The sequence below is a fragment of the Amblyraja radiata genome, chromosome 8 (genome assembly GCF_010909765.2).
Source record: "Amblyraja radiata isolate CabotCenter1 chromosome 8, sAmbRad1.1.pri, whole genome shotgun sequence".
Lineage (NCBI taxonomy): Eukaryota > Metazoa > Chordata > Chondrichthyes > Rajiformes > Rajidae > Amblyraja > Amblyraja radiata.
In genome coordinates, this window is record NC_045963.1 from 55,126,814 (window position 1) to 55,151,244 (window position 24,431).

At 40.7% G+C, this 24,431-nt stretch overlaps 1 protein-coding gene and 1 pseudogene across 1 annotated transcript in view; both read left to right on the forward strand.

Moving 5' to 3' along the window:
• wdr27 (WD repeat domain 27) overlaps positions 1–24,431 on the forward strand; it is a 439,332-nt gene that overhangs the window by 145,505 nt on the left and 269,396 nt on the right. The window lies entirely within an intron of this gene.
• Positions 6,008–6,116, forward strand: LOC116976562 (annotated as a pseudogene).

The following is a 24,431-nucleotide window of genomic DNA, read 5'->3' on the forward strand; positions in this document are numbered from 1 at the left end:
ACTGTAAAGCCTGCTTTTTAGTAAAACGATTCAATTCATCTCATAAAACCACAACACGAACAAAAGAAAGTAGAAACAGCAGAAGGCCGCTCAGCTACCAGGCCTGCTCCGCGACTCCAAATAATTATGGCTGATCTGCCCCACATCTCAATGTCTTCTTTGCCAGTTGTTTTCCAATCTTTTGAAATTTATCTAACACCTTTTTTACCACCTTCGATGATCTAGCCTCCACAACCCTAGAGTAGAAAGGTTCCAGAGTTTCATCACTTTGTGAGAAGAAATTCCTCTGCACCCAGGTTTTAAATGACTAACCCCTTATATTGTAATTTTGTCCCTTTATTTAAGTCTTTCTGACTAGAAGAAACAAGTTAACCTTTACCATTTAATCACGGCCTTTAATATAAATTTCAATAAGATCATCCCTCATTCTTCCCCAACCAATACCCAGCTTTAGGTTTTGTGATAGGCAACCCTATCTTCACAGAATTCATCCTGGGAAATGTCTTTTGGACTGTCTCTAATGCTACTGTAAATATTTTTTTTTAAATAAAGGAACAGTCAGAAAATAACTTAACAAGACTTGACACCGAATCTGGCTTTTCAGCCCATCAGATTAATGCTGAGTCCCAGTAGAACAATCCCATCAGTCCTATTTCCTCCAGTTATTTCCTGTAGCACTGTATCTAAACATCTCTCTTGTGCCTATTAATTTTTAATTTTTTTATTTAATTTTTATCTTTAATTTTTTTTGCCACTTACCTACATGCAGGGGTAATTTGCAGGAGCCAGTGAAACAGCAACACATCCCTAAGACTAGAGCACCCAGCAGCATACTGTAACAAAGACCTCCAGATGCCCTATATTTGAAGCATAACCTTCCACCTTTTGCATTCAATTCAGTTTCATGGAATAAAATTATAAGCAGCTGGGTAAATAGACAATTTGATTTAAAAAAATGAATATATCTGTACATTATGTCCTGTATTGTGAATTATTTTTTGATTGTATTTGATCCAAAAAAGAGAATCCATTTGATGTGTTGTTGCCATAAGCATTGCTGCGCTGCAGTCTACACTCCTCGATAAATGCCAAACACATTTATGTGAGACTACCATGGTATTTGCATTTGTAGCACTTATAGGGGTAGCTTCAATATTTCAAGTTCAATGTTGATTTATGCGTGGTTTAATGCAGTTTGAAATTCCCATCTTATACCATCCACAAACTGGAATGTGCCTGCTCTGGCTAAATTGATTTCAAAGGAATTCAATAGCGAATGCTGTGTGTAAAGGATGGTTGATTAAACAGAGTCCACCAGCACCATATAAAATATGAACTTCTACCAATCTGGAGGACATCTGCATTGGATGCCTGTCATTATATCCATTTGCAACACTTGGCATATAACCAAAGATGGATTCCAATTTGAGGATGCCGTTCATGTTATCTAGTCAACTCTGACATGAAGTATATTCAAACCTTATGAAAAAGAGAACACTGATTCACAGCTTGATGGTACTAATGGAATCCCTGGGCCCATTCTGAAATTGTGCCCCAATTTGGTACATTGATAGGAAAGTATTAGAGGTTTATGAACCTATTGTAGCGAATGGATGGGGCATTTTCGTCGCCATGGAAAAGTTGAGCTGAAGGAAACATCCATCGTGCCAATCCTCAAGAAAAATAAAATGACCCAACTTAATGACTACTGCCTAGTAGCTCTAACAATAACCATAATTAAGTGCTTTGAAAGACTAGTATTAGTTCACATCTGCGCCTGTCTTCTAGACAATCTAGACTCCTTGCAATTTGCGTGCAGGAAAAAGAGGTATTTGGAGGATGCCATCTCTATTGCACTACATTCAGCTCTGGTTCATCTTGACAATAAGAAAACCTAGACAAGATGCTAGTCATTGAATAAGTTCATCCCTAAACTCCGGATATTGGTCTTGCGACCTCCCTCTGCAACTGGCTTCTTGACCTCCTGACTAGCGGACCTCACTCAGAATTCGATCCACCTATTCCTTCCCCCCGACCCTCAACAGTGATGCCCCTCAGGGTTGTGGACCCTGTTGCTTGCTCTACTCCCTGTACATCCGAGAAAGTGTGAGGGTTGCACTTTGGGAGGTCGAATGTAAGGAACAGGTATACAGTTAATGGCAAGACCATCAACAGCATTGATGTACAGAAGAATCTTGCGTTCCAAGTTCACAGCTTCTTGAAAGTGGAAATACAAGTAGATAGAGTAGTAAAGGAGGCATATAGGATGCTTGATTTCTTCGGTCGTGGCATTGAGCATGATGTTGGGAAATAATTTTGCAGCTATATAGGACTTTGTTTAGACTGCATTTGGAGTATAGTGCGCAGTTCTGATTGCCCCATTCCAGGAAGGATGTGGAGGCTTTGAAGAATATATAGAAATAGTATAGAACACTGTACTTGGAAGGAGAGTCTTGAATTGTTTTCTCTGGAGTGTTGGAGGTTTCGAGATATTTTGATATAAATATATAAAAGTATGGCAGTCAGTAACCTTTTTCAGTGGAAATATCGAAGACTAGGGGGCATAGCTTTAAGGTCAGTGAGGGAAAGTTTAAAGGAGATGTTTTAAAGCAAGATTTTTACATATAGTACTGGTTGGGTGGAATATTCAGTCAGGTTGGTGGTGTTTAAAACGCTTTTAGATAGACACTTGGATATGCAGGGAATGAAGGGAGATCATATTATAAGGGAGAATGGAAATGAAACTGATGGATTACTCAACAGGGAGTTGGCATGTACCTGATGTGTTGAGTAACCTCCTATATGGTGATAAGAAAAGGGCCTGTCCCACTTGGGCGTAATTTGCGCGTCACGCAGATGGCGCACAAAGATTTTGTACATCCCAAAATCCTGGGGCGCCGCACGCGACCCTGCCTACGTCACCACGTCATGATGCGCACATCGTGCGTCGTGACACGTAAATGATGTCGCGTAAATGACGCGCAAATGACGCCCAAGTGGGACAGGCCCTTAGACAATGTGTCAGTCATTGACAAGGTGTCACAGTGATAAAACCACTGAGTCAACGGCTGTGGTTTCAAATCTACATTCCAGTACAGAGCACATAATGTCAGGCACAACCTGGAAGCAATACTGGATAGTTACAAATAGCATCACATTAAGATTATATCTTTCCTTTTAAATAGACACAAAGACTTCTGGCATGGTGAACAGAAACTTTGTTTGTTATCCTAAAACAAAGATTTATCTCTCAATCAACATCACAAAACAGGTTAATTAGACATTTACTTTCTTAGCTTGCTCAGTATCTTAAATTATGATAGCTTCAGGAACACACTGAGGTACTGTAATAATGTAAATTATTTCTTTCCTTGCTGATATTGCAGTGCTAATTTGTTCTAAACAATGTTTGCACTGTACTAACGGTAAAAAATTCACAAGCACACCTGCTAACACCACATTTCCACCATTAAACGAACAGTGTGGCTAAGGCGTAAATGTGCCAACTTTTCTTCAGTTCCAGATGGCAAATCCTGGTCTTAGTAATGATGCTTCATCGCATTTAGGAAAATAAGTGGCCATGGATAAATTGGTTGAAGAGAAAGAATCCTTAAAATCGTAAAAACCTGTTATCTTGAACTGAGTTGTTGCCATGCCATTTTCTGCAGTTTAACTGAAGTTCACCAAGTTAGCCAGCTGTACTTTTGTGATGTCTAACATCTGAATCCTTCCATTGGGTTTCCAACTTATTTCAATCTGTCTGTTCTACCAGCAAAAATGTTTTATCCTGTGATTTTAAATGCCAGTGTCAATTGAAACTGGTTCATGTAAATCCAATTACATTGTGGCATATGATTTCTATTTTACTTCGGAGTCACGTGAGTGACTACATGAAGAACCCGCCACTACGCACGTGTGTCATTATCGTTACACGCATTGTGAACAAGTCATTACGAGGGGAGGACGTTCCTCCCAAACGGCAGGGTTGAACCTGCAACAAGTAAGGTAGGAGAACTTAGTTTCTTGACTTACCTTTTTTACAGGCAGGCTGATGAAAACTGGCTGGGGAGAGTCTGCAGAATTGCAGGCAGCCAGCAACGGCCGGGGGCACCACTATCTCCCTTAAACGGGAGCCGGAGCCGACCTCAGCTCCAGCAGGACGCCGACAGCGGTGGAGCATTCTGGAGCCGTCATTCCGACGGCTCGGACAACAGCCCCACGGACCTATACTACATGGGTCCGAGAGGCTGGAAGGTGCTGGGGTTTTTCCACAGCACTAAAAATAGCGGCAAGCGGTCAGTGCCCGAGAGCACTGAGTACGCGTTGGAGCCGCTGGGCTTGGGTCGCGAGCGGCCAGTTCCCCGAGAGGACTGGACCGCGTTGGAGCACCCCAGGCCCAAGTGGAGGAGCGGCACAGTGCGGGAAGCACTGCACCGCATTTTTCAAAACTGCCAGACCTGCGGCTGCGAGCGGCCAGCTCCCCGAGAGGACTGGACCGCATTGGAGCACCGCAGGCACAAGGAGAAGGAGCGGCACAGTGCGGGAAGCACTGCACCGCGTTAAAACTGCCATACCTGCGATTTGCGAGCAGCCAGTTCCCCGAGGGACTGAACCGCGTTGGAGCACCGCAGGCTAACGGCAGTACGGGCGGCTCAGTGCTGTGAGCACTGCACCGCGCTTTGGAGCACCGCAGGCCAACGGGGATACAGGCGGCACAGTGGCCGTGTACACTGCACCGCATTGGCACTGCGGGGCCTGCATCTGCGAGAACATACCGTTTTGCAGTGATGCAGGTCCAAGAAGAAATCCTCCAGTGGGTAAGTCCCATAGCAGCACCTTATACAGGGCTGTATTTCACTTCTACTATTACAGGGAAGTGGTTGAGGAAAAGACAGACTCAGGGAGAAGGAAGCAGCACCTTTTCTATAGGGCTATAATCATGCTTCTCTCTCCCCAGTAGACTCTTCTGTCAGAAGAGTGCTGGGGTCAAGTCTAGGGCAAACCCTGGACAGGTAAACAGATGTAAGAGCTGTAACAATGAGGTGATGCCTTTTCTAAGTCACAAAGTACATAGAGTGCATTATTGGTCCTTTCCTGATAGAAATACAGGAATACTTATGTTGTGACTGAAGGATTTAGCAGTCCAAAAATTTACTGACAAATTCCATTCCCATCTGGGAAGTCACACGGGAATGTCTGTCTATGTTTCAGGGGGAACAACATTACAGCTGTGAGTAAAGCTAACTGGGAAAGATCTACAAACCAGGTTAGAAGCCAGCATAGACCATATGTTTTCTATCTACTGCAGGGGCAAACATTAGCTGACACCATAGCTGTCACTTGCCACCGGGGATTGTAAATCCCTGAATGTACTAAACTAATCAATTTATGCATCTGGTTACATCCAACCGGGATTGACGCGGGCCTGTGTAAACCCGAAACCTCCCAGCAAAATATTTTTATTTGGGGGTGACCTATCTAGAAGGTCAAGGAGTTGGACAATGAAGCCAAACTGGAGCTCATCTAAACGTCCAAAGATCATCCTCAAAGGTATCGCCCCTATGCTGGAAGATGTGTACACCCACAACACACGGCCTCGGGGATCCAGAAGAAAACAGTAAAACCAGAAGGAAGCAAGGAGGTTGGTGCGAGAAGACATCGAATAAATAACTTTTTGACACTCATATCTTAAACAGTATCCGGGGATACACAATAGAATTTTACAACACACAATCTTCTAGTCCAGCTGATATATCGAGAGAGGAATTTGGAGGAGAACACCAAGTTGGGCTATAGTATTTGCTGATGTTTCTACACGATATGGAACACCAGATGCCGATCTACTCGTATCCAGACATAATCACCAATTACCAAATATGTCATAAGGGATACAGACACTGGACATCAGCAACAGATGGGGTTTTAGCTGCATTGCAAGGGAAGAATTATTATCTACGCATTCCCTTCCTAACAAAATAGGATATGGCGCTTGACGCATCAATCATAGATCAGATCTCGGCTTTTTGGCTAAGATCAAGTATAATATCTGTTCTTATCAGTTTAAATGTCTGATATGTCCCTTATCTAGGGACCATATATCATAAAATTAAATAAATAAATAAATAAATAGAAAAGATTTAAAAAAAAAAAAAATTTTTTAAGTGAAAAATAAATAAAACGATATATTCGTTTTAAGAACAGTAAGTATATTCGTTTTAAGAACGAAGATGGCAAGCATTGATTCAAAGGATGCTTACAATTTCAGTACCCATAACAGGTGACCACGGACGTTATTTTTATCTAATTGGATGGCTCAGCTCTAGCAGTATAGAGCACTACCTAATGTGTTTACATTAGCACCTAGGTTATTTACAAAATATGACAACCAGCCACACAATGGTAATGGCTTCTTTGGATGACATACTAATTGTGTGGAAACTTAGGACGGGCTGAACAAACGGTAACAGCCACTTAACAATTATTTGGAAACTAGGATCATTATCCATCCAATTAAATCAAAATTAAAGCCTTCAAACTAAAGGGATTATTTGGGGTTCACCATTAACTCAGTTCCTCATGTCAGTAACTTTGCCAACAGAGGTTACAACCTTAATAGAGGCATACAGCAAAATCATTGACATGAGGATAAACCATCCATCAGACTGGTAGCAAGAATATTGGCAACATATGGTTTCCAGCCACATAATTCAGACCCTTACATTATAAAGATTTACAGAGGGCCAAAATATGAGCTCTTAAAATTAATGGTGATCATTTCAATAGAATGATGAAGCCATACAGAAGCCATATTGGAACTAAATGGTGGAAAGATAACATTGGGCATTGCTCCAATCATATCATTGTTAGCAACCAGTCTATGGTCCTACATATGGATACTATGCACTAGGACGGTGTGTTACCAATTCCATCTCCAGCTGTGGAGGAAGATGGAATACACAGCAAGCATCATTATTACTAACACTGGGCATAACTACCTGGAAATGTTGGGTGTTTTTTCATGGCCTAAAGTCATGTTGCTCTGGAATATATTAAACAGGTTATTAGATTATAAATTAACAACACTACTGTGGTAGCACATATCAACCACATGGGTGAAAGGGAATCTACATCATGTAACAATCTGGCCAACACAATTTGGCAACCTCATCAGGGGGGGGGGGGGGGGTACTAAGGGAAATACTACGAGACTCTGCGTCTGGTGTTTTTAACAGTACCCGACTGACCTACCCAACCATGGTTCTAGGTGGTATTAGGGAATGAGATTAGAACCATGCAGCACCATCCAAAACAGACGGCCAGAGCAATGGACATGATCACAGCGGGCCACAGACAATCAACCTAAAGACAATGTCTAAAATAGATAAACTAATGGGAGATGTGTTGCAACCATAATACATCATCCAGCCTGTTTGGAAGCTTTGTTAACCTACAGGGGCTTAGTATTAGTGACATCAACTGTGCCAGAAGTGGCCCATCTACTTACCTATGGCAAGAGAACGGAACAACAGCTTATGAGGGACACTTTTTATGAGAATTCCCCAAAGACCAGGTATTCCCAAATATGGGACATCAGCATCGTCTTAACGTTGTTAAAGAACTGGGCTCCAGCCACAGCGCTGTCATTACAGTTTTTGACATTTTACAAAACTGTCATGCTGATGGCTTAGGTCACGGCACTAAGGACTCAGTCCCTACCAAATTAAGGCTGGATACCTTGACCAGTTCACCTGGCAACTTACACTTCTATATTCAGGAATTAGGGAACTAAACAGACAGGGGTCAGCAGGCCTTAACATAACATTTTTTAGAGCCTACCCTACAGATGATTGACTGTGTTGTGAGACATCTACAAATATACATGGAACAAACCCAGACCATAAGTGGCTCAGAAGAGGAACTTCTCATCAACGACAGACAGCCTCATTAAAGAATAACAGGCCAGGCCAGCTAAATGGCTAACATAGTATTGACATAAGTTGGTGTAAACACTAACTGGGTTAAAATCTCACTCCACCAGGCTGCAGCAACGTCGGCAGCATTTAAATTGGAGGTTCCTATGGATAAAATCCTCAGGACTGCAGGATGGCCATCGGAAAGAACATTCTAAGGATTATAACTAACCAGTAATGGAAACTGGAATTTTTCAGAAACATTGTTAAGTTTCTGTACCATAATTTACCCCAAAAAACAGGGGCTATCAATTATTATTAACTTTATGGTTATTTATATATATCATATTGATGTTTAATATGTTATCACTATTCTCCCCAAAACCAAGGCAGACGTGATGATGGACTCGTTCCACGGCTTGAATCACAGAGCTTTGAAATCTTCATGTAGTCACTCACGTGACTCCGAAGTAAAATAGTAAGATTAAACGAGAACTTACCAGTTCGAAGTTTGATCTGTATTTTATGAGGAGTAACGTTGAGGGAATACATGCCCTTCGCTCCCACCCTTGATCATAAACACAACTGGTATCTTTTCTCTAATCTTACTATGCTTAAGTCATTACACGTATCTGTGATTCACTCCGCTGCTTTGAAGAATGACACACGTGCGTAGTGGCGGGTTCTTCATGTATTCCCTCAACGTTACTCCTCATATTCCCTCAACGTTACTCCTTCGAACTGGTAAGTTCTCGTTTAATCTTACTATTAAACACTCTCACTAGCTGTAAGAACAGCACATTAGATGTTTGGATTTTTGAAAGCATTAATGCTGCTCATTTTGCACTGTCTCCAAAGCCATATTTTTTAATATCATGCTTCTATGTTTATCATTATTTAATAAATGACCTTGCATGCAATATCCTTTTAGATGGAGAATGTTGGTTGTCATTTGGAACTTAAGATTTAATCACTTTGATTGGTGTTCACTGTAACTGGGATATTTATAATGTCACGTTAGATTATTTTGTTCCTTAATGTTCAAGTGTTTGCCATCAAACTTGTTGAAATACTCCACAGTGAATGTATCATTATAGAATTATCTGTATTCTACGGCAATGGGAGCAGGCAAAGCCATTAACCTCCAACACGTTGTAATTTTCTCTTTTCCCCAGATGTTGTCTGATTTGCCGAGTGTTTCTATTATTTTACGTTTTTATTTGAGATGACCAGCAGCTGCAGTTTATTTTTATTTTTAAATACATTAAGTATCTTGAATTAATTCACCTTGAAAAACACAGCATTTTTTTAATGATGAGGGACTGAGAAATGCTGATGTTCAAAGGGACCTGGATGTAGTACACAAACTACTGAACGATAACATGCAGATAAAGCAGGCAATAAGACAGGGAAAAGTTAAAATAATTTTTATTGAAAGAGTAAAAAATAAAGATGTCTCACTGTAGATATAATGGAGCTTTAGTGAAAGCATACCTGAAGGATTTGGTGACATGACTTTAAAAAAATACACTTGCTATGGAGAGAATACAGTAAAGATTCATCAGCTTGTTCCTGATGAATCTTTACTGTCACATAAGGAGAGATTGAGGTTCTGTAGAGTTCAGAAGATTGAAGGTGACAAGATTGGGATCTTGATGTCCATATCCTGAAATCACCTAAAGCCAATTTGCAATGGCATTAAGCAATTTTGATGGTAAATAATGTTAAGAGAGCAAAACACAAACCCTTTTCTTATTTCTCAATTGCACCCATGTAACCTCACTGGACAATCTTCTAGGAATATTCCCTCTAAGTACCGCTGCGATGTTCTCCCTAATCAAAAACACACCTCGAGCCCTCTGTAGCATTTGTACTCTGGAATAAGACTGAGATGAGCAGATTTTTGTTCTCACTCAGGGGTGAATCTTAAGAATTCTCTACCACAAAGCACGGTGGAGGCTCAATCACTGAGTTCATTCAGAACAGTAATTAATAGATTTTTGCTTGTTAAGCAAATCAAGAGATATGGGGATAGAGCAGGAAAATTGAACTGAGATCAATATCAGTCACTATCTTGATGAATGATGGTGTAGGTTCAACTTCTATTCTTAAATGTTATGTTGTTATGATCTCAATGTATTGCACAAAATTCTTTGAAGGCTTCACAGATTGATGATTCCCCTGGCAGAGAGGCCTAAGACTGGAGTCCAAAGTCTCAAAATAATGGAGTGGAAACTGAGACACTGATTGCATTCTGGAAACCATTTGTAGGAAAATGGTTGAAGATTAACTAAAATCTTGTTAATGGCAGAGCAGGCTTAAGGAGACGAATGGACTGCTCCTGGACCTACTTCCTATATTCCTATGTCTCTGAGGTATATATTCCATTTCATTCGATCAGAATCCATAATACAGTAATCTTTCAATGTTTCTACATATTATCTGTGCGTACTGGTCTCAGCTTCATTTAAAACATAGAACAATAAACACAACAACAGGTCCTCCGGCCCGCTATGTCTGTGCTGAAAATGATGTCCAGACTAATTCTTATCTGCTTGTACATAATCCACATCCCTTCCTTCCCTACATATTCATATGCCTTTCCAAAATTCTTAAATGCTTTATTGTTTCTGCCTCAACCACCACACCCGGCAGCACGTTCCGGGCACTCACCACTCTCTGTGTAAAAAACATGTCCTGCGCATCTCCTTTAAAGTCTGTCTCTTCCCCTTAAAGCCAAGTATTTACCCTCTAGTATTTCAATTTTCCATGCTGGAAAAAAGCTTCTGACCGTTTATCCTATGTATTTTATACAGTTCTATCTGGTCTCCTTGTAACCCCCAGCATTCCAGTGAAAACAATCCAAGTTTGTCCAACCTTTTCCTGTAGCTAATACCCCATAGTCCAGACATCATTCTGGTAAATCCCCTCCTCACCCTTTTCAAAACCTCTACATCCTTCCTGTAATGGGACAACCAGAACTGCATGCAATATGCCAATTGTGGACCAACCAAAGTCCTGTATAGCTGCATCATGACTTCCTGACTCTTGTACTCAGTACCCCAACCTATGAAAATAATCATACCATATGCCTTCTTTACTGCTTTATCTACTTGTGTTGTCAGTTTCAGGGAGTTATTAATCCTAAAATCCCTCTGTACATCAATGCTGTTGAGAGTCATGCCATTAATTGTATATTTTCCTCTTACATTTGACCTTCCGAAGAACCACACATCATATTTAATCAGATAAGACTACATCTGCTGTTTTTCCACCCTTTTCAACAGCTGATCTATATCCTGCTGCATACTTTGACAGCCTTCCTCACAGCCCTTGACCCCACCAATATTGGTGTCAATTGCAAAGCCTTTCATGTTTACAACCAATTCATTTATATATATATATCACAAACAGCTGAGATTCCCGCACAGAACCCTGCAGAGCTCAACAACTGTATCCTGAATATTGTTCTTTCACCACATGGTCTTTGACCATAAGCCAGTTCTGAATCCATATGACCATGTCACTGTTAATCGTGCACATCTCAGTTTTCTAGATAAGCCTACCATGAGGGACTTTATCAAATGCCTTAATAAAATCCATGTAGACAACATCAACTACCTTTTACTCTCATCGAATACCTTTGTCATATCCTCAAAAAACTTGTATCGTTAGAAAGACACGATCTGCCATGTACAAAGCCATGCTGACTGTCCCTAATTCATTTATTCTCTTCCAAATGGGAGTAAATCTTATCCTGAAGAATCCTCTATCAGGACGGCATCATAATGAAAGGACATAAGGCAGTCATCCCAAAGTCTTTTCACAGCAAATACTTCGACATTGTCCATGGGGACCATCCCGCTGCAGAAATAACTCTCCAACATGCAAAAGGTATGCTTTTCTGGCCTGACATGGCTGACTACATTCTCGAGGAAGTTGCTGCCTGCCTGATCTGCAATAACCTGACCCAGCACCAATAGAAACAACCACTTCTCCCACATCCCACTCTGGACTTACCCTGGTCTACAGTAGCAGCCGACATCTTTGAGTGGCATGGCAAACAATACCTGGTTTTAGTCGATTCATCAGACATGATTTACCTTTCATAAATCCATGCTGACTTTGTCCAATTATTTCACCACTTTCCAAATGTGCTGCTATCCCATCTTTAATAACTGACTCTAGCATTTTCTCCACTACAGATGTTAGACTATCTGGTCTGTAATTCCCCGTTTTCTCTCTCCCTCCCTTTTTAAAAAGTGGGTTTACATCAGCTACCCTCCAATACTCAGGAACTACTCCAGAATCTAAAGAGTTTTGAAAAATTATCACTAATGCATCCACTATTTCTGGGGCTACTTCCTTAAGCACTCTTGGATGCAGCCTATCTGGCCCTGGGGATTTATCGGCCTTTAATCCATTCAATTTACCTAGCACCACTTCCCGACTAACCTGGATTTCACTCAGTTCCTCCATCTCATTTGACCCTCGGTCCCCTGCTATTTCCGGCAGATTAAAGGGACCTACATTTGTTTTAACTAATCTTTTTCTCTTCACATATCTATAAAAGCTTTTGCAGTCAGTTTTTATGTTCCCTGCCAGTTTTCTTTCATAATCTATTTTCCCTTTGCTAATTAAGCCCTTTGTCCTCCTCTGCTGGACTCTGAATTTTTCCCAGTTCTCTGGTAGGCTGCTTTTTCTGGCTAATTTGTATGCTTCATCTTTTGTTTTGATATTATACCTGATTTCCCTTGTTATCCACGGATGCACTACCTTCCCTGATTTATTATTTTGCAAAACTGGGATGACCAATTGTTGTAGTTCATCCATGCGGTCTTTAAATGCTTTCCATTGCATATCCACCGTCAACCCTTTAAGAATCAATTGCCAGTCTATCTTGGCCAATTCACATCTCATACCCTCAAAGTTACCTTTCTTTAAGTTCAGAACCCTTGTTTCTGAATTAACTATGTCACTCTCCATCCTAATGAAGAACTCAACCATATTATGGTCACTCTTGCCCAAGGGGCCAAGCACAACAAGACTGCTAGCTAACCCTTCCTCCTTACTCAATACCCAGTCTAGAATAGCTTGCTCTCTCGTTGGTTCCTCTACATGTTGGTTTAGAAAACTATCCCGCATACATTCCAAGAAATCCTCTTCCTCAGCACCCCAGCCAATTTGATTCACCCAATCTATATGTAGATTGAAGTCACCCATTATAACTGTTTTACCTTTGTTGCACGCATTTCTAATTTGCTGTTTGATGCCATCCCCAACTCCACTACTACTGTTAGGTGACCTGTACACAACTCCCACCAGCGTTTTCTGCCCCTTAGTGATTCGCAGCTCTACTCGTATCGATTACACATCCTCCAAGATAATGTTCTTCCGTTCTATTGCATTAATCTCCTCTCTGACCAGCAAACGTTACCCCACCTCCTTTTCCTTTCTGTCTATCCCTCCTGAATATTGAAAATCCCTGGATGTTCAGCTCCAGCCTTGGTCACCCTGGAGCCATGTCTCCGTGATCCCAACTATATCATATTCATTAAAAACTATCTGCACATTCAACTCATCCACCTTATTACAAAGGCTCCTTGCATTGAGACACAAAGCCTTCAGGTTTGTTTTTACAACATTCTTACCCCTTATTCAATTATGTTGAAAAGTGGCCCTTTTTGATTTTTGCCCTGGATTTGTCTGCGTGCCACTTTTACTTTTCACCTTGCTACCTATTGCTTCTACCCTCATTTTACACCCCTCTGTCTCTCTGCTCATGCACCCCGACAGCACTAGCAAACACTTCCCCAAGGAAATTGGTTCCATTCCAGCCCAGGTGCAGACCATCCTGTTTGTACTGGTCCCACCTTCCCCAGAACTGGTTCTAATGCCCTAGTAATTTGAATCCCTCCCCCTTGCACCATTTTTCAAGCCACGTATTCATCTGAAATATCTTCCTATTTCTACTCGCACGTGCACTGGTAGTAATCCAGAGATTATTACCTTTGAGGTCCTACTTTTAAGTTTATCTCCTAGCTCCCTAAATTCACCTTGTAGGACCTCATCCCGTTTTTTACCTATATCGTTGGTGCCAATGTGCACCACGACAACTGGCTGTTCACCCTCCCCCTCCAGAATGTTCTGCAGCCACTCAGAGACATCCCTGACCCTTGCACCAGGGAGGCAACATACCATCCTGGAGTCTCGTTTGCGGCCGCAGAAACGCCTATCTATTCCCCTTACAATTGAATCCCCTATTACTATAGCCCTTCCACTTTTTTTCCTCCCCTCCTGTGCCGCAGAGCCACCCATGGTGCCATGAACTTGGCTGCTGCTGCCTTCCCCTGATGAGCCATCTCCCCCAACAGTATCCAAAATGGTATATCTGTTCAGGAGGGAGATGATAGCAGGGGACTCCTGCACGACCTGCCTACTGCTACGCTGGCTAGTGGCCACCCGTTCCCTTTCTGTCCGCTTAACTTTTACCTGCGGTGTGGCAACTCATTGTACATGCTATTCACGACTTTCTCAGCATCGTGGATGCTCCAGTATGAATACAACCGCAGCTCCATCCGTTCAATGCGGTCTGCCAGGAGCTGCAGCTGGACACACTTCCTGCACACGTAGTCACCAGGGACACACCAACAATATCCCTGATCTCCCACATGTTGCAGGATGAGCAATCCATGGGGCCGATCTCAACTGACATGTCTTACCCCCAAATTAAATCAACTCACTCCCACTATAAAAATCTTAATCCTTTAAACTATACCTTTACTAAAAAGCACTGTACCCTTAACTCAGTGTACCCTTAAGTCACTGTACCCTTAACTCACCGACCCTTAACTCACCAACCCTTAACTCACTGACCCTTAACTCACTGACCCCTTAACTAAAAAGTACGAACTGAAAGCAGAAATACAAACCTAGGGTTACTCCCTATCAGCTGCTTCCTCTAGTCCACTTCCACCAATCAGCGGCTTCCTCCAGACCACCAGTGTGATGGAACGTTGCAGAGTGGGCGCTCCAACCGCTCCTGGGCCTCTGTGGAACAAAGCCCCGCGCTCCATTTTTAAACTTACCGCCCGGACACTGCACCAGCCGCTCCAACCGCTCCTGGGCCTCTCACCTTCCTTAGCACCCTCCCATGTGGCACCTTATCAAAGGTTTTCTGAAAATCTAGGTAAATAACATCTACTGACTCTCCTTTGTTTGTCCTGCTATTTACTTCTTCAAAGAATTCCAGCAAATTTGTCAGGCAAGACCTCCTCTTCACCAAGCTATGCTGACTTCGGCCTATTTTGTCATGAACTTCTAATGGGCCTGTCTCAGAGGCGACCTTTTAAGCGACTGCAGTAGACTATGCAGTCGCCACATGGTCGCCACATGTTCGTGGGTGGTTGCCGGGGAGTCGCCTTCATGGTCGTGAGGAGTTCCTGCATTCTGGGAACTAGTCGCGGCATCATTATGGCGACTAGAATGAAGCAGCCATGGAGAGTAGAGAGAATTCTCGTGCCGTAGGTGGGTCGCCAGGAGGTCCTAGTGGGTTGCCAGGAGGTCAAAGGTTCTCGTAGGTTCTCGAAGGTTGTAGCCGATGCTGACCAGTGAATTTAATTGGCTCATTGGGGGAAAAAAACATAAGCAGTAGTTTTCAGAACCAAGGATAACCGACCGGTAATGTTAAATGTACGCCGAGCTTCACAACCGTGTATCTCTGGCTTCTTAAAAGTTGTCTCCACTCCTTCTCCCTCCTTCTCCCCCCTCCCCACCCCCCCCCCATTTTAAAGGACTTGCCGTACAATGTGCTTAGCCTTCTTAATTACAGCGCCAACCTTCCTGTTCATCGCGTTGTGTGTCTGTATCACCTTGGCTTTGCACCGTGTGAATTTCACCCAGACAGTGCTCCCCCAGCTTGCCCTGTCCCCGCCTGCATAACGGGCTGGTGAAGGAAGCAGTGTGTGTGTGTTTCACTCTGACAGTCGCCGTTCCTGTTGCCAGTTTTTCAGGCGACTGCCGGCAACTTGGCAGTCGCTGGCAGTCGCCTGAAAAATCGTCTAAGTGGGACAGGCCCATTAGTACTCCAAGTACTTCTAATTGATTGTAGGATAAATCCAAATCAGTATGCATAGAACATAAAATGCCAAAGTAACTCAGTGGGTCATGCAGCATCTCTGTTTTGGGTCGAGACCCTTCTTTAGATTGAAGAACTAAAAATTTTGAGCTTGATATTTCCAACTCAAAGTATCATCTATCCATGGCCTTCAGAGATACCACCTGACCCAGCACTTTATGTTCTAAGCAAGATTCCAGCATCTGCAGTGACACCTTGTGTCTCCAAAATCAGTAATGTTTGTTCGGATGGTATCCATAAAAATTGCCCTGCTGATCTATCTTTCTGATTTCCTTCCTAGACAACATACTATGCCATTTAAAAGTGTCATCTGCAAAACTAATTATATGGCTCTGTATCTCTGCATTGCAGTCATTGATATATACTGTGCAAAGCTGAGGCCCAAGTATAAATCTCCTGGGGAACAACACTTGTCTCATTTCATCAATCAGAGCAAATTTCTTACTCTCTGATATCTGTTATCCAACAAATTCCCAATCCATAAACTGGCACCAATTACAAAAAAGATGAATATTTTAAATCTCACGTATCTTCAAAATTATTTCAGAATTATGTTTTACAAAGCAATTAAATAACTTGTTAGTAACAGCTGGAGACCAACTAATTTCATTAAACTCTTTTCTCGACTTCAACCTTTTTTTTGAAAGGTTGAACTGCAGAGCCAAAAATACGAGACAATTGATACCTTCTGGCACAGCAACATTTTTTTTTTTGGTGATTGTTACAGTTTTGGAAAAAATAAGCTATTCTCAGCCAGTATTGCTATGGGCAGGCTTGGCGAGAGATCATCAAATTAATGCAGCATTGGAAGGAAACAATGACTCATTTTTCTTTTACCAGCTTAGTGGGTTCTTGCTGAATGCCAGGCTTGCAAATTTCAAAGAAAGAGCTAATTTCTTTTGAAGCTGCCAGCTGCGGTTCACATGAACTTCTAGTCCTGTACAAGATGGTGTTCACAGCACGCGATTCAGTATCCGTTGCATTTGAAGCATTGTTTCTTCTGGTTGAGATTGTGAGCAGCTTTATGGATATAACATGATTATTAACAAATTATTAATGTGATTTTAATACACTACAAAATGAGTATTTTCATTGGTTTTAACTTCAATTGTACAGTGCCATTAAGAAAAATATGCAGACATTACTTAGCAATGTTACAAAATTTTGAGATTTTAAAAATCAAGACTGCAATTTGTCCCATCAGATAAAGCATAAAAAGAAGTTTAATTTGACACCTAATTCACTTTCATATCTTCAGTATTAAAAAGGCTATGGCCATTTTTATACTCGGAAATTAGCATCTTGTTCCCTATTACTTTTCCATTGTCTTAACACAAAAGCTGTGATCGAGGACAGTCAAAAACCCATAACTTTCTTAAAAACTAAGAGAACTGAATGAAATTATCAGTTATTATAGATTGAAGCATTCTGAAACAAATATGAAACATCTTACTTTGATGACCTGAAATTAAAGCATATAATTAGTGGTTATCTAATTTTAGTTAATTACAAAATTGACCGTTGTGACGGAAATAGTAATAAACACCCAGACTGCCTTGAAAATTCAAAAATGTGATATTCTCAAGATCAGAACTTTAATATTATTGTATCATATGCTGTAAGTCTGTAACAGATAGGTAAATAAATTCCAATTTCTAGCAATAGACCAAGTCTTTATGGAGAAGATCAGTACATTGGCATATCATAATCAGTAGCATCATCATACTCCTCAGATTGTAACCAAGAAGTAATTCTGTACACCTTGTTTTTCCTCAACTTTTCAATTTTGGCATTGTAAACTACAAGTTTTTGCTCTTCAAACCACGCATGACATGCCTTTCTGCCCACTACTTTCCCATTCCTGTAGATCATCATATTTGGAGTAGTTCAAATTCGGATAATCTCTGCGAATGCTGTCTAAATCAGTCTCTTTTGCTGGGCATTTGGATTGACAATTTTGCATTTCTTCTTCAGAGACATCTGTTTAAAATGTAAAGGAAAAAAACCACTGAACAGCATTAACAGAAACAAGTTATTATTTGCAGTTTTAGAAAAAAGGTAAAAATGAGAGTTAAACGCTAAAACAAATAGCAAATACCCAACAAAAAATTCATATTCATCAGTTTCATCAAATCAATTACAAGATCTAAACATCTATCCATTTCTTAAGAAAATTTTTTTTTTTTTAAATAGCCTAAGTATCCAAATAACAAACTAATCCCATTCACACAAGAATTCACAATATAACATGATTTTTAAATCTCACTGTCATGAATTATATGCCAGATGGAAGGAATTTAATGTTTAATTCCCATAAATTAATCTAGAAACATCCACTCTCAATATAATCAAAATTATTATTTTTTGCACAATACATGTGACTAAAACTGTTGTGGATATCTAGTATAAAAATATTGACTATGGATAGACAATAACACCAAATATATTGACGATTTAGATGCTCTTATGAGATGATTGTCCAAAAAAAATGAGGATTTAAATCATCTTGCGAGTGGGTGTTTCTGGAATGCGATCGAATGGAACGTTACCGTGGCCGTGAATTTTAAGCCCATATCGGCAGGCAATGACATGGCCGAATCGTTTGGGGACTAAATAATTAGACTAAAGCCACCCCAAGAAGCAAGATTATATGTGAAATAAACGACTTACCTTTTGTTTTGTCCTGATATTACGATCCGTCACGTTGAAGGCGTTGAGGGCGTTCGAAGTCGCTCTTTACTTTAATCCAACTATGAAATTGTCCAGCAATTTAAAAAAAAAACAGGAACGGAAGTCTGATTTTTTCTTCATCGACTAGCAGCCCGAGGAAATCCCTCTCTGACAAACGATACAAACCTGCATTTTAACCAGCCAGGTCTCCCGTACCTGACATATGATTCCATCTCAGATTAGTCTTCCCACAGTTATGTTGTGATAGTTCTCTTTATCCTTGACAATGTCTTCATGCCATCTTTTCAAGATGCAATGTTCACAGCTGAGCATGTCCAAGCTCATGTTTTTCTCTCAATTTTACAGCCCTGCCATATTGAATGAACTGTGCAAACCATTTTGGTTTCCTCAGAGATCTATAATACTGTACTGTCAATGTCCTTAGTCAATATTCCTCCTTCATCCAACATTATTAAAATAAAAGGTTTAAATCATATGAAGGAGCTAGAAATATTTAATTCAATTCGTTCCAGAATAAAATCAGATTCAGATTCAATTTTAATTGTCATTGTCAGTGTACAGTACAGAGACAACGAAATGCATTTAGCATCTCCCTGGAAGAGCGACATAGCAAATGATTTAAATAAATAATAATAAGTGATAATAAGTGTCCGGGGGGTGGGGGGGGTGATTGGCAGTCACCGAGGTACGTTGAATAAAATAGATAGTATCAGTGAAATTGACTGTGGCACAGCTGGGAAATCTTATTTGGTTCACCAATTTCCTTCAGCGAGGGAGTCTGCTGCCACTTTTCCTGACTTATATGTGACATCAACCCCAATGCAATGTGTTGACTGTTAATTCCTGAAATGGCCTGTCAGTTTACTCAATTCAAGAGCAATTAGGCAGGCATTATAACTGGTGGCCGAGTGCATTATCTGCAAAATATCTGCAGATTCCAGCACCTGCAGTCTTGAATTTAATCATTACTCAGTATGAACTTGCTATACACAACATTCCTGCATCACCCCCAACACCTCACAATTGTACTTTTACATATATGTACTTCAGTGATTGTGAAGCATTAAGGGACATCCTGAAAGAGAGAAGAAAGATGCAATGGAAATGCACATTTTCTTTTTCTCTACTGCATCATCAGATATCGGGATTTCAGGCCAACGACAATGAATGGAGCCACGCCTATCACTTCCTAATCACAACTGTTTCACCACCTCTACAGATCACCACTTGTTGTTCAGAAATAGACATTAGTGCAGTGGGAATCCTTATAGCTCCAAATTCAAGTTTGTTGAGTTGCTCCAGCATTTTGTGTCCATTATATGGTCATTATAACCTGATTTGCCTGTCTTGTACTCTTTGATTTTCTTGAATCCAGGGTATAAGACTTTCTTACAATGCCTAGATTGCAGCCAGGAAGTAGAATGTCAATATTTAGTGGTCAGATACCGTTCTGGACCCGAACAACCATTGGATTGTTATGTTTTCTTTTACAGTAAGAACAGGTAATAGTTAAAAAATTAGATTACAAAAGAAAATGCTTAAAGGGTCATCTTTGTTTTTGCTGAATATCTTTTCTCTCAAGGGCAATGAACCATGTAACAGACATTAGCCCACAAGCAAACAACAAAAATGACCATGCTACATTTGTGCTCTTGAACATGAATTTGTGTTGGCATGAATTTGATGCCATTTTCTTCACATGGATATAAAAGTTGACCTTAATGCTGTCTCACTTTACAGTTAATACCAGAATTTGAACATTGTGGAGGAAGTTGTTGAAATGAATCTACTTTAGCCATTGTTAATGAGTCTATCATAGTGCTATTGAGATGAATGCAATGGGTTGCATACAAACTTAAATCTTTTCAAATAAAATCTCAGGAGCATTTGATTCAGTCTAGCTTGCTTAACTGCTGTGTTGTTGGATAAACATTTAAAGGCCTGCTGAATTTAGCTCAGCCTACCAAGCATTTTTATTCATGTTGTTCTAAATTATTAGCCTCGTGCCTGATCAAAGATGTAAACTGCAAAATGTTCAAATATAACATATCTTTCGATTCATTTAAAAACAGTCCTGCCTTTGCACTAGCAGATGGACAGATGTGACAAATGTCTCCAGAACCACAGCTAACTGCTGCAACTGAGTTACAGGCACTCTCTTGGGTGGGGATATCCATCAAATCTGACTCATAGTCATCACAGATTTTATTTATTGTACATAAATTATTTTTCCAATTAGGATTCTTTCTAGTCTACATTTTTTTTAGGTCAACGAAAGGATTGAAGGAAATAGTGATGTTGCTGTCATGATATGGGAATGTGAATTTTACTTCTGCAAATACTCGGCCCACACCATTTGCATAAATTGTCATGAACTTCCCAAACACAACAATGTCATCAATTGTTCAAATTACTAAATCATTTGTATGGAATGTCTTACCTAACAGAGGCTGTCAAACTGCGACTACATAATATTCATAATTTTAAGAGCAAAAAATTTGTATTCAAGTTCATTCACACTTTAATATGATACAGTGAAAAATATTAGCCTCATTTTAAGCAATCTATATGCCAACATAAAATGAGAACCTAAATTTGTGTAAAAGGCCACCAGATTCCTGAGCTCATGATGGATGAAATGGGAATGTCATTTTAAAATTCAATCTTTGTATGATAGCCTTGAGCTTTATAATTAGATTAGTTTCGCTGTCTATTAGTTTCTATTCTTACCCTCCCCTGACTCTCAGTCTGAAGAAGGGTCTCGACCCAAAACGTCACCCATTCCTTCTCTCCAGACATGCTGCCTGCCTCGCAAAGTTACCCCAGCATTTTATGTCTATCTTCGGTGTAAACCAGTATCTGCAGTTCCTTCCTACACATTTAGTTTCTTTGTTAATGGGAAAAATAGTTTATTTACTCATTATACATTGCATATGATATTATTCTAAGACATAAATGCAAATAGGCACTTTTGCATAGCTTATCATTGATATTAATGTCCAAAAACTTGTCACACTTTAACATTATTTGACGTTGGCCAGGCCACTTATATATCTTGGCTTAGTGTATTTTCATGTCCACCTGGGTTTGATTAAACCATTTAGAACAATTAGCAGACTATGATAAGGAGGAATGTGAGGTGTTGCATTTTGGGAAGATTAACATGGGCAAGACATACACATTGAATGGTAGGGCTCTGGAAAATGTAGAGCTGAGGGATCTAGGAGTGCAGGTACATAGTTTGTTCAAAGTGGCACCGCAGGTAAATAGGGTGGTCAAAAAAGCTTTTGGCACATTGTACTTCATCAGTCAGTATTGAGTATAGAAGTTGTGAGATAATGTTGCAGTATCAATAGGATCAATGCTAGGGGGAACACGATGCCATCCTTATGTTACAAATAATAAAAAAGGCAGATGCTGAAAATCTGATAAAAAAGAGAACATGCTTGGAAAGATTTGGGCAGATTAGGCAGCATCTGTGAAAAGAAAAACAGAGTTAATAGACCAGGTCCCTCTAACCTGCCCAACCTTTGAATGAAACTATGGATAATCCTGTAAATTATTCATTTTCCTGTCAAGCCTCTATTTAACAATGCCATTGAAATACAAAAGTCTACCAATTCCCAATTATCTTAACCTAACTAAGACTCTTTGGTGCCACCCTAAGTTAAATAACGTATAAAACCCACTCAGTACATGATAGAAAGATATAGGATCTACATGTTTATATTTGAAATTGTGCTCATTGAATAATTAGTTCGGGTGGTATAATAACTTTCAACTTCCTCATCACAGGAGCATTCTCGGTAATGGGTCAAAATTATCTTCCCAATGCAATTTATCCTAGTATTGATTTATGTTTGTGGATGACAAAAAAGTTGGCGATGTTGTGAAAATATAGGAAGGGTGTCTAAAGCGATAGCAAGGTTTAGATCAGATGTAAAATTGAGTGGAGCAATGGAAGAATGAATTCAATCCCAACAAGTATGAAATAATTGTTGTTGTGACTGGTCCTTGATGATGGCTGCTTTCCGGCGACGGCATGGTGTAAATGGAGTTATGGCAGGTTGAATGTGAAGCAATGTGTATTTTTAGTGACTGGCAGTAATTTTCTTGAAATAGATGCTTCTTGAAGGTATGCACAATGTAAGGTGTGATGTTTGGTGGACTGTGTGGGGTGGGAGGTTGCTCCTCCCGTGCAGCAGGTGACTTGCACAGGACAAAGGGAGATGTTTTTGTTTATAGTTTATCCTGTCTGTAGTGTGTGAGTGTGCAGTCATTTTTGAGTTGTCTTGCTGCCAGCATTGAGTAATATAATAAAGACTTCTGTTGTACCTTGAAGATCTCAAGTTTCATGCAGACCTAGAAAACGAACACAAAAGTGGTCAGAAGTGGGATACTTCGTAATGCGTCCAAAGACCCAGAGAAGAGCCTATTTTTGATTTGATTTAAAAAAAACAGAACTCAAACTAACATGTCTCTGCAATTCAATCATTTCGATCCTGAGCGCGAAAGGTGGTCATCGTATTTAATGCGAGGTGAGTTTTATTTTGAAAGTATGGCAATTACGACTGACCAGAGGAAGTGTTCATTAATGTCTCCAGAAACTTTTGCACTGCTTCAAAATTTACTTACAGAAGAAGTAACTGAAGCCTCATATGCTGAAATCACAACGGCTTTGCAGCTGCATTTTGAAGAAAGTCTAAATTTCCTCGCAGCTCGCCTTGATTTTTACAGGACGGTGCAACAGGAAGGGCATTCGATTAACGAATTTCTTGCTGAACTTTGCACCAAGCCAAAGACATGTGATTTTAAAACTCAATGCTGTGAAAAGTGCCAAGACAATGCATTGCGGGATAGACTGGTCATGGGCTGCAGGTGTGCATTCATCCAGCAGGCGATTCTCACGGAATCGGACGACTCATTGACGAATGTGCTGCAGTGTGCTAAGATGGCTGAGCTGCTGAGTAAAGAACTGCACAAAATGGCTGGCAAAATAACGTCAAAGCTCCCTCAGGAGGTGCATACAGTTCGTCAGACTCATCCGCAACACCAGAAACCAGTTGATCGACCCAGAGCAAATCCAAAGAATGTGGGACAGTTTCAGAAGAGCCGTTCCCCATGGATTGCAACATGGTCAGCAAGTGCGTGAACAACCTGTGAAAATAGGATGTCGAATGGCACCGGCCCAAAGAGTGTGACCATGCATTCACCAGGTTGACCCGTTTGGTCCCAGAAGACACGTTTGATCCACTATGAGCCATCGAAGCCGAACCCGCTGGCCGCCGATGCAACACCGTATGGTCTTGGAGCTGTAATCTCACAAACGACGCCGAACGGCAAGGAAGAACCAATCGCGTTCGCATCCAAAATGCTGACGAACGCCGAGAAAAACTACAGTCAAGTGGAGAAAGAACAGCATACAGATAAAGCAAATACTGATATTTCTTCAAAAGAGAACACTGAGGAAAACTTTGATTCTGAGCATTTAGCAAGGGTTGTGAAACGCAAAAAAGGCAGGAAAAAAAGAGTGAAGCGAGGTCCAGCCAAATGGAGATGTTCAAACTGGAAAGGGGGAATGTGATGTTTGGTGGACTGTGTGGGGTGGGAGGTTGCTCCTCCCGTGCAGCAGGTGGCGCTGCACATGACAAAGGGAGATATTTTTGTATATAGTTTATCCTGTCTGTAGTGTG